The sequence below is a fragment of the Choloepus didactylus genome, chromosome 13, assembly GCF_015220235.1.
Source record: "Choloepus didactylus isolate mChoDid1 chromosome 13, mChoDid1.pri, whole genome shotgun sequence".
NCBI lineage: Eukaryota > Metazoa > Chordata > Mammalia > Pilosa > Megalonychidae > Choloepus > Choloepus didactylus.
The window spans coordinates 29,655,561-29,668,968 of NC_051319.1; positions in this window are offsets into that span (position 1 = coordinate 29,655,561).

Sequence of the window (13,408 nt, forward strand, 5' to 3'; positions counted from 1 at the left end):
ACAGGAGTTAGGTTTGCTGCTGAAGCAACTTGTCTGCCACCAGATGCTTCTCTTTCGTTTTTGTAAGGACTGTGGTTTTTCACCTCTGAAAAATTAACTGCTGTTTGGTGAGGGTACAAAAGCTAAATCAAACACCTGTTTTTAAGACATGCACGTTTGATGATCATTGCCTCCAATCTATCTGATGCTGCATATTGCCTTTTTGAGGATGGATTATAAGGGGGATAGCTACCTTGAAATGATGGGAGAACCTAGATTTCTCTGTTTATTTTTTTCCTTCTTAGAATGTGGTTTCTTTTTTTATACTTTTTGTAGCCCTTCTGTTCAATGACCTGTTCCTTGCTTATTTTCTTGTTTTAACCTTGTGATATTTTAAATTAGGACACACCATGACTGCAGGTACCAACAAGCCATTTCTCTGGTGACTTAGTATCTAGAGAGGAGTTTATTTGCCAGTTGGAAAACTTTCCTTCTGTTCATAAGGTTGTATCCCAGATAGGTCTTGCCAAGATCCCAGCTTTTCATTCAGCTGAATATATATATATATATATATATATATATATATATATATATATATAATAACTTCAAATCATATCTATAATCAGTTTTCTTTTCATCTTGAGTTAAATAAGTTGCATTAATTTCAGGAGCTTGAAAAAATGTAATATAGGTTTAGGTGTGAAGCAACAAGTAACTTCTCTATTCATCAAAAGTTTGTCGAAAGCATGGTTAGCCAGTAGAACACAAGAACCTGTGGAGCAGACAAAGATTAATTATACCTGTACTCATGCAGCAATGTTTGTGTTCCAAACAAATTATATTTGCTTGTGTTTAAACGATGCATAAATCTGATGCGTGCTGATGAACGTGTGTTCGGGATGAGTGAGCACACTTGTTTGAATGTCATATTTATCCCCGTATTTTGTCAGAAAATTAACTTCTTTGGAGTTTGTGCTTGAGCTGAGCATATGGTTGTTGATCTCTGGAGATGACAGCCTATCTGAGCAATAGCTCCTTATGGCTCCAGCTCTCCTCGGCTGGCAGATGCTTTGGGCTTTTCTACAATTAAGTGGAGATCATCACTGTTTTCTTTGAGCACTGCTGTGCCTTGTACTCTGAAGTGTTTTGTTAATCACTGTCTGCCTTCGACAGAAGCTGCCAAAGCTCTCATTAAGTTTGAATTTTGAGATGTCATGCTCGAATGATGGAATTTCATCCTTTTTCTGCATGAATGGAATTGGCTATGGAAAGGTGCCAGGAAAAAAAAAAAAAAAAGTCATGTCACAAAAGTATATTTGCTTTTTTATTTTGGAGATGTAACAAAAGGCAGTGTGTGGAAGAGAGTTCCCAATAATTTGTCAACTCCAGTTGTAGTCTCCTAGGTGATGTAATTGTTGGTTGCTCACCCGTATGAACAGCAACGGTTCCATTATTGCATGTAACAACAGTCAGTCATTTCCTTGTTCACAAAGTGAACTTTAAATCTCTTCTCTTACTTGACTCAAGACCTGTCATGGCATTTGATATTGACTCACAGAATACTGAAAAAGAAGGTAGCATGCAAGTTGCACAGGAGCAAAGCAATTTCTTTAATAACCTGTCTGTCTAATTGGAGGCAAGAGGAAATATCTGGTAGTAATGAAAAAAAAAATCTGCCATTTTTGCCCTTCAAAATAATTGCTTGAAGTTGTATAGAGACTGAAAACTAAATGCATCTGTTGACTATTTAATGATTTGCTGCAGGAAACTAAGTGTTATGGGAAATATGGTTTGAAAAGACATTACCCATTTCTCTTGGCAATCTAATTGTTTCAGTTGTATGAGTAAAAGTAGAAAGTAAGGCTTGAAGAAAAAAAATGCTTAGAGTAATTAGCTCTACTGCCTAATCACTTGAGTCAAAAAGCATTTGGAAATTTATTAAACTGATCTATAAAGTTCTATACTTGCAAAGACTGACATCTCCTTCAGTCCCTTTAACAAACTTCAAGAGCGACTTTGATTTTATGTGCAATTTGTTGGGGTTCAGTTTACTTTAATCAACAACATGTGTGATGAAAATTTCATTGAAATGTTTTATGGCTATGAACAAAACAAAATTCAAACCTATTACTTTGTAGAATCTAAGAGTGCTGACCTGCCTAGATGGCTCAATGGTCAGTGTTCCTGAAGTTCTAGGGATGAGATGGCAGTGTTCTGGTACACAGAGTCCCAGAAGCTACAGACAAAAGGTTAATTTTGGTCTATTTGACAGTTTATTTGACAGTCATCCACACTGACTCCCATGTTATCTCAGGGGAAGAAGAGAAGAATATTGGAAAAAAAACACAGCACCAGAAGATCTGGCCTCTGTTCATAGTTTTTGTACCTCTGGATTATGGGGAAGCCACATAAATCTCTGTAGTTCAACTATTTTCTCTGTATACCTCAAAGTGGCATTGTGAGCATAGTAGAAATTGAATGTGGAGAGTTACTGAAAACATAAAACACTGTACGAAGATCAGGCAACATAACCCCTAACATTCACCTTCAAGATTTAATGCTTTCTTCACAGACTTTTTTTCTCTAGACTCAAGGTTTGAAGAAATATTCAGTGTCCAAAGCCATCCAAGCTGGAATTCTAATGAAATTTTCTATAATGCTATAATAGAACACCTAGCAATGTCAGTTCTCCATATGTATAGTGCTTGTGCATTTCTATGTACGCCTTTGAGACCTATATCATTTCTATTTAAATATATTTCAATCCAGCTTTAGAATTTGCATGCGTATTATTTATTTTTCTCAAATATTGTTCAAAGTAAAAAGTCATTTTCTAGATCGTGAATAAATTAAATTATTAAAATTTATTTTTATTAGATATTTTGAAATTTGTTAAAGTAGAATCTAAAAAGCAAGAAATCATCAACATTAGTAATTTGTCAAATATGAAAAGGATCTTATCATCTTCAAAATTTTCATTTTGAAAATATTCCTTTCTTTATTAAAATAATATTTTAGTCTATTTTTGTAAAGTATATATGAGACAGAAAGATAAGTTGTTTATAATTTTAAACACATTATTTTCACAAAAATATAATAATTTCTCCTCATTGCAGGAAGTTTGGAAAAGTAAGTAAACAAAACCAAAAACAGGGGGAAAAAATCAAACATAATCCCATTACTCAGAGATAAGTACTCAAAGATATTTGAAGTAGGTCTATTATTTTATATTTCTTGTTTTATGCAATTATGACCATCTCAATTTTGCACAATATTGCATCCTGTGTTTTCCATTTAATATTTTATTATGCTGTATGTATTTCTCAAGACTCAAAAACTTCTTTATATATATAATTTTACTTGCATAATATTATCTCTTCTACATATATATCAAATTTTATTAACATTCTGTTATTGGTGGACGTTTATTATATTTCCAATTTTTTACTGTTCTATGTAAAGGTACAATAAACATATTCACATGTAAAACTTAGTTTAGATTTTGCATTATTTTCTCATGTTAGATTTTGAGATATGTAATTACTTCCTGAAAGGATATGAGAATTGTTGAGATTTCAATATATAAAGCAAATTCCTTATTTGGACTTTGACTTAACCTGGAATAGACATCCATATTTTTTCATCAATGGTAAAATCGTATCTCACTGAATTTCTGATTAGAATGGTGAAAACGTGCAGTTTTTTAACTTATTCATCACTCTCTCTATATAGTAATATATAGTAGGTGTGAGAAGTTGCAAAATGGAGATGAAAATATTGCAAATATTTTGCTTAAAATTATCTGGTGTATTTCTGAAACGAGATTTAGATAACTATGCTGAAATACACATAAGTTTTAGGCAATAAAACCTCCTGAGTGTTAGAAGACAGAAAACAATGTTTCCCATGAAGACCACATTGTTTTTTTAGATGTTCCACATAATTACCACTACCATATTGGCTTTTAAATACCATTAAAGCATTTTTAAAGAATACAGTTCAAAATGCTGCAATAATTTACTGGGCCTGGAGTGAAAAAATGAATCTCTCTGTTCTTAGTTACTTATTTCTTAAAGGCTTTCTGAGTATTAAAGTAGATAGGCCATTTAATAGAGTGCCTAGTGAATAGTAAATGCTTAATAAAATATTAGTTTTTTTCCATGTCATTAATGGACAGAGTAGCAATATAATCATGGCAAACTTATAAGAAGTGTATAAGTGTATAATAAATGTTCATGACATGGTAAGAGTACACGAGTTGGTGGGAAACATCCCAAAATTTAGGGAACTCTTCCTCGGGGAATACCTTCTATCAGTAAAGACACCGGTATCTGGAGACATATGTATTCATTTCTTTCCTACCAAAATTCTGGGAAATTTTTCTGGAGCACACATAACTCAAATAGTTATCAGAGGTTTTGATAATATTTTTATGAATTGGGATCAACCACTAAAATTATGTGATTTTAAGGTAGATTGCTGTCTTTGTACTTATATTTTCATCTTTTTTAACAGAACATTTTTTACATCTATAACTCATCATCATTGATATGAACTAAATGCCAAAAACCTTTTAATATTCTCCCCCTCATTTTCAAAATAACTTTTGAAAAATACCTGGATTTATTTTAGAAAATAAAACTGATTTTAATAGTACTTATTTTAATTCCGCATGCGTTTTTCAGTATTTCGAAATAATCCAGTTTAAAACCAAATGGGTTGCCTGCTGGAGGAAAGCTCTTTAGCTAACCAGCATGTCACAGACATGGGATGACCTGTGGTCTGGTGGAAATAATGCTGTCTCTTCACCTTTAAAAAAGGGGACACTGGCTAGAAAGTCTTTAAGAAAACTTTCTTCTTTGTTGTGTAACCAGTAATTTTGGTATCTAATTCACAGTATTTCTTTGTGAATTATCACTTTATCAAAAGACACTTAATCAACAGGCATTTGTTCAAACCTAACTGTAAGCAAATTATTGCCATCCCCCCATATCATGTAGTTATGCCCTAAACTTCAGACAGTGGAAAGATAAATGGAAGTAGATTGACTTAAAGCATTAAAATTCTGAATACTATTAAGTCTTATTAATAAAAAGACAATGAAATTAATGATTTTGGATATTCTGGCAGGTGTGTTTAAAAAAGTCTCCCCCTAACAAAATTTGTACTTTACTCTTACATGTTATTATATGTCAGATCAAGCTGTTTTCTCCTGCTAATGCTTCCCAGTATTATCATTTTATAATCAGGGAAATAAGGTATGCCCTATGAAATCTCCACACAATTATCTCCCTTCGAAACATTTTAAAAAAAAATCTTGACTGATACAAAGCACAACCCATCATTTATATATCCTTAGACAGATTGGTAAGGGCTAATATTTTTGGCCTTAATCTTAAGGGCATATTACATCTTCTCTCTTTTTAAATATATGCAAATAATAGTCACAAATGTGGATTAAGGTAAATCTCGCTTTATTCACTTTTCAAAACATCTAAAAAAATTTATGAATAAGTGAACATTTGTTGAAAACCTGTGTCCTTCAGTGTTCTCTCCTAATACTTATGGTAAATAATTAAAAGTGAGTCTTTTCACTTTCCTGATCAATAGAATGGCTAGAATTTTAGGATAATTCACATACTGACTGCAAAAATGTGTAGCCAGTTGTGCCAGTTTGAATGTATTACGTCCCCCAGAAAAAGCCATATTCTTTGATGCAATCTTGTGGGGCAGACATATTGGTGGCGATTAAGTTGGAACGTTTGGATTAGGTTGTTTGCATGGAAATGTGCCCCACTCAACTGCAGGTGATAACTCCAATTGGATAATTTCCATGGAGGTGTGGCCCCACCCATTCAGGGTGGGCCTTGATCTGTAGAGCCATATAAATGAGCAGATGGGCAGAGGGAACTCAGTGCAGCTGTGAGTGACATTTTGAAGAGGAGCTACAGCCAAGAGGGACACTTTGAAGAAAACACGAGCTGCAGATGAGAGACAGTTTGAAGACGGCTGTTGAAAGCAGACTCTTGCTCCGGAAAAGCTAAGAGAGGACAAATACCCCAAGCGCAACTAAGAGTGACATTTTTGAGGAACTGCAGCCTAGAGAGGAATGTCCTGGGAGAAAGCCATTTTGAAACCAGAACTTTGGTGCAGACGCCTTGTGCCTTCCCAGTGAACAGAGGTTTTCTGGACGCCATTGGCCATCCTCCAGTGAAGGTAGCCGATTGCTGATGTGTTACCTTGGACACTTTATGGCCTTAAGACTGCAACTGTGTAACCAAATAAACCTCCTTTTATAAAAGCCAGTCCATTTCTGGTGTTTTGAATTCTGGCAGCATTAGCAAACTAGAACACCAGTTATTGCCATTAAAATCTTTCCTCTATTCACAGTGATTTTATCCCCTTTCCCAACACATTGCCTTAGCTGGGTCCTAGAAATCATTTGTCCACCCTCCTTTTCCATCTTCCCTATGAACATCCCATACGATAATGAGGATGCCAGTGCTATTCCAATCAGTATTTCTTTCTTAGGAATCTACTTTCAAAGCAACAATTCTTATTGCATTATATAGACCATCTCATTTTTCTTTCCATAATTGATATTCTAATTATTCCCAAGTAATAAAACTCGGCATAACATATTCTACCCTCAAGGAGTTGACACTTGAACAAAAGAAAATAAAAACCTTGCTTGCATAATGGTACTAAAATAAAAAATTAATGTACTTTTATCTTTTGCTTTCCAGTGAACATAACCTTTTAAAAGGAAATAAGTATGCTATGAAGAAATATAATGATAAAGACTTAGTTGATAATCAGTCTCTGACACTCTAAAATATGATTATGCATTTAGTCCCTCACTTTGCAAACAAGTTGATTGTCTTGAGAAGTAAATTTTCCAAATTCTCACATTTTTCATATGGCATTTGATCCTGGAAAATTGATGTCATGAAATTCTCCTAACTCTCTGTATACATAAAGAATACATCCCTGTTTGCCATTTAGTCTTTCCCAGGAAGTTGGAATAGCAAAGACAGAGGATACATTATAGGAGAAATTTCTTTTCTGAGCTAGAGTGGGATTATTAGAAGTTGTGAAGAAAAGAAAGGCAGGGAGAAAAGAAACAGACTGTATCTCTTGTCTCCAAAACAGTGAGAGGAAGGACAGTTAAATAAGGTGAGTGGAAGGATGAGGGCTCAGTCCCATTAACATTGTGGATTTATCATGGTCAGGAAATAAAGAGCCCTGAGCTGAGCTGGTGTGACATAGATCTGTCCAGAGAGTTTGCTGGAGGGGTGGTGATAGATCAGATTATCGTTTCCAAAACTTTATTCACTCTGTCATAGAAGTTTATGTTTGTCTTTTAGCATGTGAATTTTCAGTGCCTCTGACAAAAATATGTAGATTAGACATCCCCATTCTAATGACTTTGGCTTGCCCATGTGACTTTCTCTGGCCAATGGACCTTGGGCAGAAGTGCTAGTGTACCATTTATGAACTATGGCTTTAAGAAGCATTGCACGTTTGCACTATCTCCTCTTGCTCTTCTACCATCCATCAGGAAAAGACCATGTCCTGGGTAGCCACTATTCTCAGAATACATGAAAAGGCCTGACCCACACCTGCAGCCTAATGCCAAGCCATCTAAGACAAACCACAAACCTTTGAGTAAAAAAATTAATGTTTGCTTTTGTAAAACTCTGAATGTGTGGGCAGGCATGCTTGTTATGCAGCTTTATGACCTTTGTCAGAGCAGAAACCTGATGAATACAGAGATTACCAGAGAGATCTTGTCGTCAGATGACTTCCTGTCCAGGGCTACAGATCTAAGATTGAATGGGAAAATTCTAGTAGCACTAACAAGAGCCTAGATGAGGCTGAATAAGTACAGGAAAACTGCCACGTTACAAAGAGACTAAGAGATACACCTCCAAGGCCAGCGGGGCACACAGCAGCCAAGTGGACAAAAATAATCTTTGAGACTGGAGGCAATAGCAGAAGTCTCACCGGAGGGCCTGACAATCCCCTACTTCCATGAGGTCCCAGACGCTTCTGTTATACCTGGGTTTCATCTTAGGAAGAGAAACACGGAGTGGACAGGATGAGAAACTGAGTATTTTTATTCAAGATAAAATAAATATCCTTTAAATAGAAGATTTATATCATTGCTTAGGTTAGGTTTTCTCTTCATTTCCTAGGGCTGCCATAACAAGTACCACAAACTGGGTGACTTAACATGATAGAAATTTATTGACTTACAATTCTGGGGGCTAGAAGTCTGAAATCAGCAGGGCCATGCTCCTTCTGCAACCTGTAGGAGTGAATCCTTCCTCTGATGCTCTGCTGGCAATCCTGGTCATTCCTTGGCTTGCAGTTCTTCAATCTCTGACTCAGTAGTAACAAGGGGTCCTCCCTGTGTCTCCTCTCCCCTTCTTATAGGGGCATCAAAATATTGGGTGAAGGGTCCACCCTACTGCAACGTGACCTCTATTTAACTTGCCTGAGCTCCATCTGTAATGACCCTATTTCCAAATAAGGTCATATACTCAGGTACTGGGAAGGAGGACCCCAACATATCATTTCTGAAGAAGTAATTCAACCCATGACAGGCTTTTAAAAATTAGCTTAAAAAATTTTTCTTGTTGCTTTGCTTATTTTTTTCCCCTGATAATGAGTAAATAGGGTTTTAGAGGGAAGACTGGAGTAATTCTAGGTTAAGTAATTATTTTCCCCCTGCATAATCAAATTGTAAGCTGAATTAAGACTAGCTAAGATGGTTTGTGAAGGTTTCAAGGAGGAAGTAAGATATGACGAGAATTGGGAAAAAAATGGAGAAAGATCAAGATCAAGTTTAGGGAAAGATGAGTGAGGCAGATCAAAATCTTGTTCCCCTTTATCTGCCTTTGGTGCTTAGATGTGTCCTGTGGTTGTTTGTGAAGCATGAAAGTCACTCAAAGCCTAAGGAAACAAAGACAGTTTCGCAGTTCAGTTTTTTAATTCAAAGCAAAACACACTGCATGACTAAAATTCCTCTATAGATATTGGGGGATTTTTTTACTTTTGTGCAGTAGAGCAAAATAAGATCATGCAAATGGGTATAATTTTGTTTTAACTTAAGCTTCCTCTATGTTTACAGTAACACTTTTCTAGATAAACTATCCCCATGATGGTGAGAAGGCAAAGAAGAAACAAGCATTCCAATCTTATCAATTTTCTGAGAAATGACTACCAATGGAATCTTTTGTACTTAGATTGTACTGTTCTTTCTAAATAAATCTCTAATAATTCAGCTGTCAACCTTCCAATTATTTCTGTTTACTTTAGCTGAAGTCACACAGGATATTAATGTGCTTTTGAAACTGGTATATGTACACTGATGAAGAGAAAGAGGTATCTTAAAGAAATTGCTTTTTTTTGTTTTTGTTAACCTATGAAAGGCTTTCAAAAATTAGCTACTGTCATGTGAATTAATCATGATGAGCATTATGAGTTAAACATTGAAAAACATGATTATGTTGTTTTATGGTTATAGTACTATCTTAGGTAAATCTGGCATCTGGAAACAGAAATGTCAAAAATAACCCACAAAAATTCTAAGTAGCTCAATATGTCAACTACTAAAATTAAACCAATAAATAGATTTTTTTTAAATTTTGTTTTATATTCAGGCTCTAGATTTTCATATGATAATTTCAGTTTTCTTTTAGTTCTTGTAAATCACACTCACCTTCATGAATACTGTTTTTTTTTTTTAGATCCATTTCCATAATATAATGTTTCACACTTTGGATTTGTTTAGAAGTAAATATTTTTCAAATGCTTTAGAAATGATACAGAAAGGCAAGTAATTACAGACACATGCATAGTAAAAAAAGTCTTTTAAATTCCATCAGAGATCATAGATTCGTTCATGGAAGAAAACATGGGTGTCACTGTTTGAAAGTCTCTTGGCATTTTGTTGCCATTGCTCTGAATATTCTTTGGTCAATTTGCATCATTGTTATTTCAGATATCCCCTTTGCATATAACACAGGTTATCTTAAATATTATTTCTGTATTATTTATATCATGCATCCAAATCTTAAACAGTACCAAAGCTGTATTATTAACATCAACCTCTTAAACTTTCCATGTACTACGCATTCTGATAAATGCATTGTCATCACTGCACAAACAGAAATGAACTTAGAAAGTTTAATTGCCTTAAGATATAGTGTTTGTCTGCATATGGGTGTGTGTGCACTGTACTAACACACAGACCTTCCTATGAAATATACTATTGAATGGGTGAGATTTATTTAGCAAGCTCATGCATATATTGGTCAGCTTGTAGAGATATTTGAAGCAGAAAAGACATCAGCTCAGCATAATGAATATGTCTGCCAGCCATTTTTATAATGATTTGCTGCAGTTTTTATTGCCTGACAAACCCCGTATGCTGTGCTGTACTGTGAGCTTTCTTGTTCAACATAATCAAAAATGATGCAATGTATCCCTAGAAGTCTAGCTGGATGAAAGGAAAGCAGCAGAGTGCTGGAGCGCTGCTTCTGCAGATAGTTTGGATGCATATTCTGTTGAAATTCTTTTGCAGGTGATAAATACACAATTACCCTCATTTATAATGCATCTGTTCAACACCTATAGTAGAGACATTATTCAGATACAGACCTTTGAAATCCATTCGCATACCTGAAATTTCTATGCACAAATTCTTAAATAAACCACCAGGTGTATCTAAACCTCTTGAGAAGAAACTATTTACCTATACTTAGAGAGCCATGAAATAACTTACTTTTGGTTTGTTAATTTATTAATATACTTCATATAACATTTTTAAATTCACTCATCAGAGAAGAAAAGATTTCAAAAGATTAAAGTTTCCAGTTAGTTAACAAAATACATCAGTATTATATTAAAGATTTATATTTAATATAAGTGATCATTTTCAATTTAGCACTTCCAAATATGTGAAAAGATCCATGCTTAGTTTTAATAAGAATGCATTAATATAAGTTCTATAAAGTACACTGGGCAGGAGTCTTGTACAATAGAACTGCATGGTATGTATATTCACTTTGGTGATAAATGCTTCATTTCTTCTTTAGAGGATTATTAAAAGCATTCTCTGGAGGAATAAAATGGTGGAAGTCACACATTTAATAGCTCAGGTACAAAGAGTCAGATTGTGCCAGTTGGCAAAAGTTAGCAGGAAGCTGTCACAATAAATGGCAGCAGCTGCTCATAGTTCTAAAGAGTATGTCCCAGTCAGAACTGAAAACTGATGGCATCTACATTAATACTACCTTAATGGCCCATCTGCTGCTCCATAGGGTCCCTAGCTGCTGTATGGAGTTATAGGCATTTGACAGGCAGTCTCTGTATGCCAGACGCACATTGTGCCAAATGTTTTAGGCTGCTTCATCTCGTTCTGATCTGTCAAATTCTCCCTACTCATTTATCAGGCAAGGAGTTATGAGGGTTTTTCTTTTCTACACATCATTGGCTTTCAGCATTGGGGCAGCTAAAAATTTGGAAGGCAAACTATTTTGGCTATTTTTTTTTTTTCTAGTTGACAATGCAAGGCAAATAACTTCAGTTATCTGATACACTGTACTGTATGGGATAGGTTAACAAAGCACTGTGACAAGCAAGCCTTGTGGAGAAATCAGTTGAGAGTATTTTTAAATGCAATGCTGCATAAATTTGCGTCTGTGATTGTGTTGGAGGAAAATAATTATGTTTCTATAGAGGCTTACTAACTGAGCAAATATTTTGAGAGCTTACCTCTAGGTTGTTGAGGTAGGAAATACTAATCTTATACTGGAACACTATTAAAATATATTTATAGGAAAAGGAACATTAACGTTTGGAAACATCTCTTAAACTGTGGTTACCAAAGTGTAATCAATCTTAGACAGCAGAGTCAAACACTATATAAGCAAGTTGTATTTTGTAGTTGATTAAATTGCATGCAAATTATACTGTTGATTATTGAGGATGAATTATTAGCCTTTATATTGAATGTTCTGAATGGTCAGGGCAGTACAATTCATATGTCATTGAGTGAATGACTAACTGAAAATATATATAATAATCACATTTATAACATTTTTATATAAAATTTTGAAAAAATTTGGAAAACAGTTTTCCAAACTTTGAAAAACAATGGGATTGGAAAAAATGTCTGAGTTAAAAGATCTATTACCTTTCTTTTTTGGGGGACCAACCACAAAATGGCTGCTAAATATATACATTTTAGAAGACCTAGTCTCCTACTGATGAAGGCAATTGACAGAAAAACCTTGCTTTCACAGGGATGCCCCTAGCTTGCCTGATACTTTACATAATTGTTCCTTATTTATAAGAGTTCTTATAAATTGTGGCCTTTATGCTTTTCATGATGATTTTTTTTTCTTTTGTTCTTTTTTTTTTTGTGATTTGAAAAATTGTAAATTTTTAGCATTACCAGTTTTAGGAGACTCCTCTGATGGTTTTAAGTATTCATGATAGATAAAAAAGTTACTCAACAGATATAAAGAAGTCAGACATTTCACACATTATGATGCTGAATAAGAGAGGATAGGTGGAACAGTGTTTATTCCAAGTTCCTGCAGGTTTCCTAAACACAGCCAATAACAATAACAACAATAAACATATTTATAACAATTATTTATAATAATTTAAAAGCAGCAATTAACATATGTTGCTTTATTTTCTTAGAAACATAATTAACTTACCTTGAATAGTAGATCATGTATAAATGGTGGAATTTGAGGCAAGTGTGTGTGTTTGTGTGTGTGTGTGTGTGTGTGTGTGTATTGTGAAGGAGTGGGGAATGTTTTTGTTGGGTCCACACATTTCATTCTTTTTTATATTTTTTTAAATTCTTTAAGTCTACTATTTCAATATACATTTTAAGACACACAACAGACAACAAACATGTTTAATATACTTTTTTTGGACTTGGTAAGTTTCTTTAAATTATTTTTACTTTCAAACAGACTGCAACATTACAGTGATGATTGAATGATGGTTAAGTTCATAATTGTGATGGTTAAGTTCACATGTCAACTTGGCTGGGTTATGATGTCCAGTTGATTGGTCACATCAGAACTGGCTTGATTGTTACTGTGAGGGTATTTCATGAATTTAAATCATCAGTCGCTTGATTGCATCTATGGCTGATTACATCTGCAATCAAAGTAGATTGGCTTCAGCAATGAAAGAAGTCTCACCTAGCTAGTTGAAGGCCTTAAAGGGAGAACTGATGATTTCAGCAGTGAAAAGGAAGAATTTCCATGTCTACTTCAGCCATCCAGCTTTCTCCTGGGGAATTCATCAAAGCCTTCATTGGAGTTTCCAACTTGTGACTTCTCTATGGAATTCAGATTTACCAGTCCCCCCTATCTTCACAGCAACTCTGTGATGA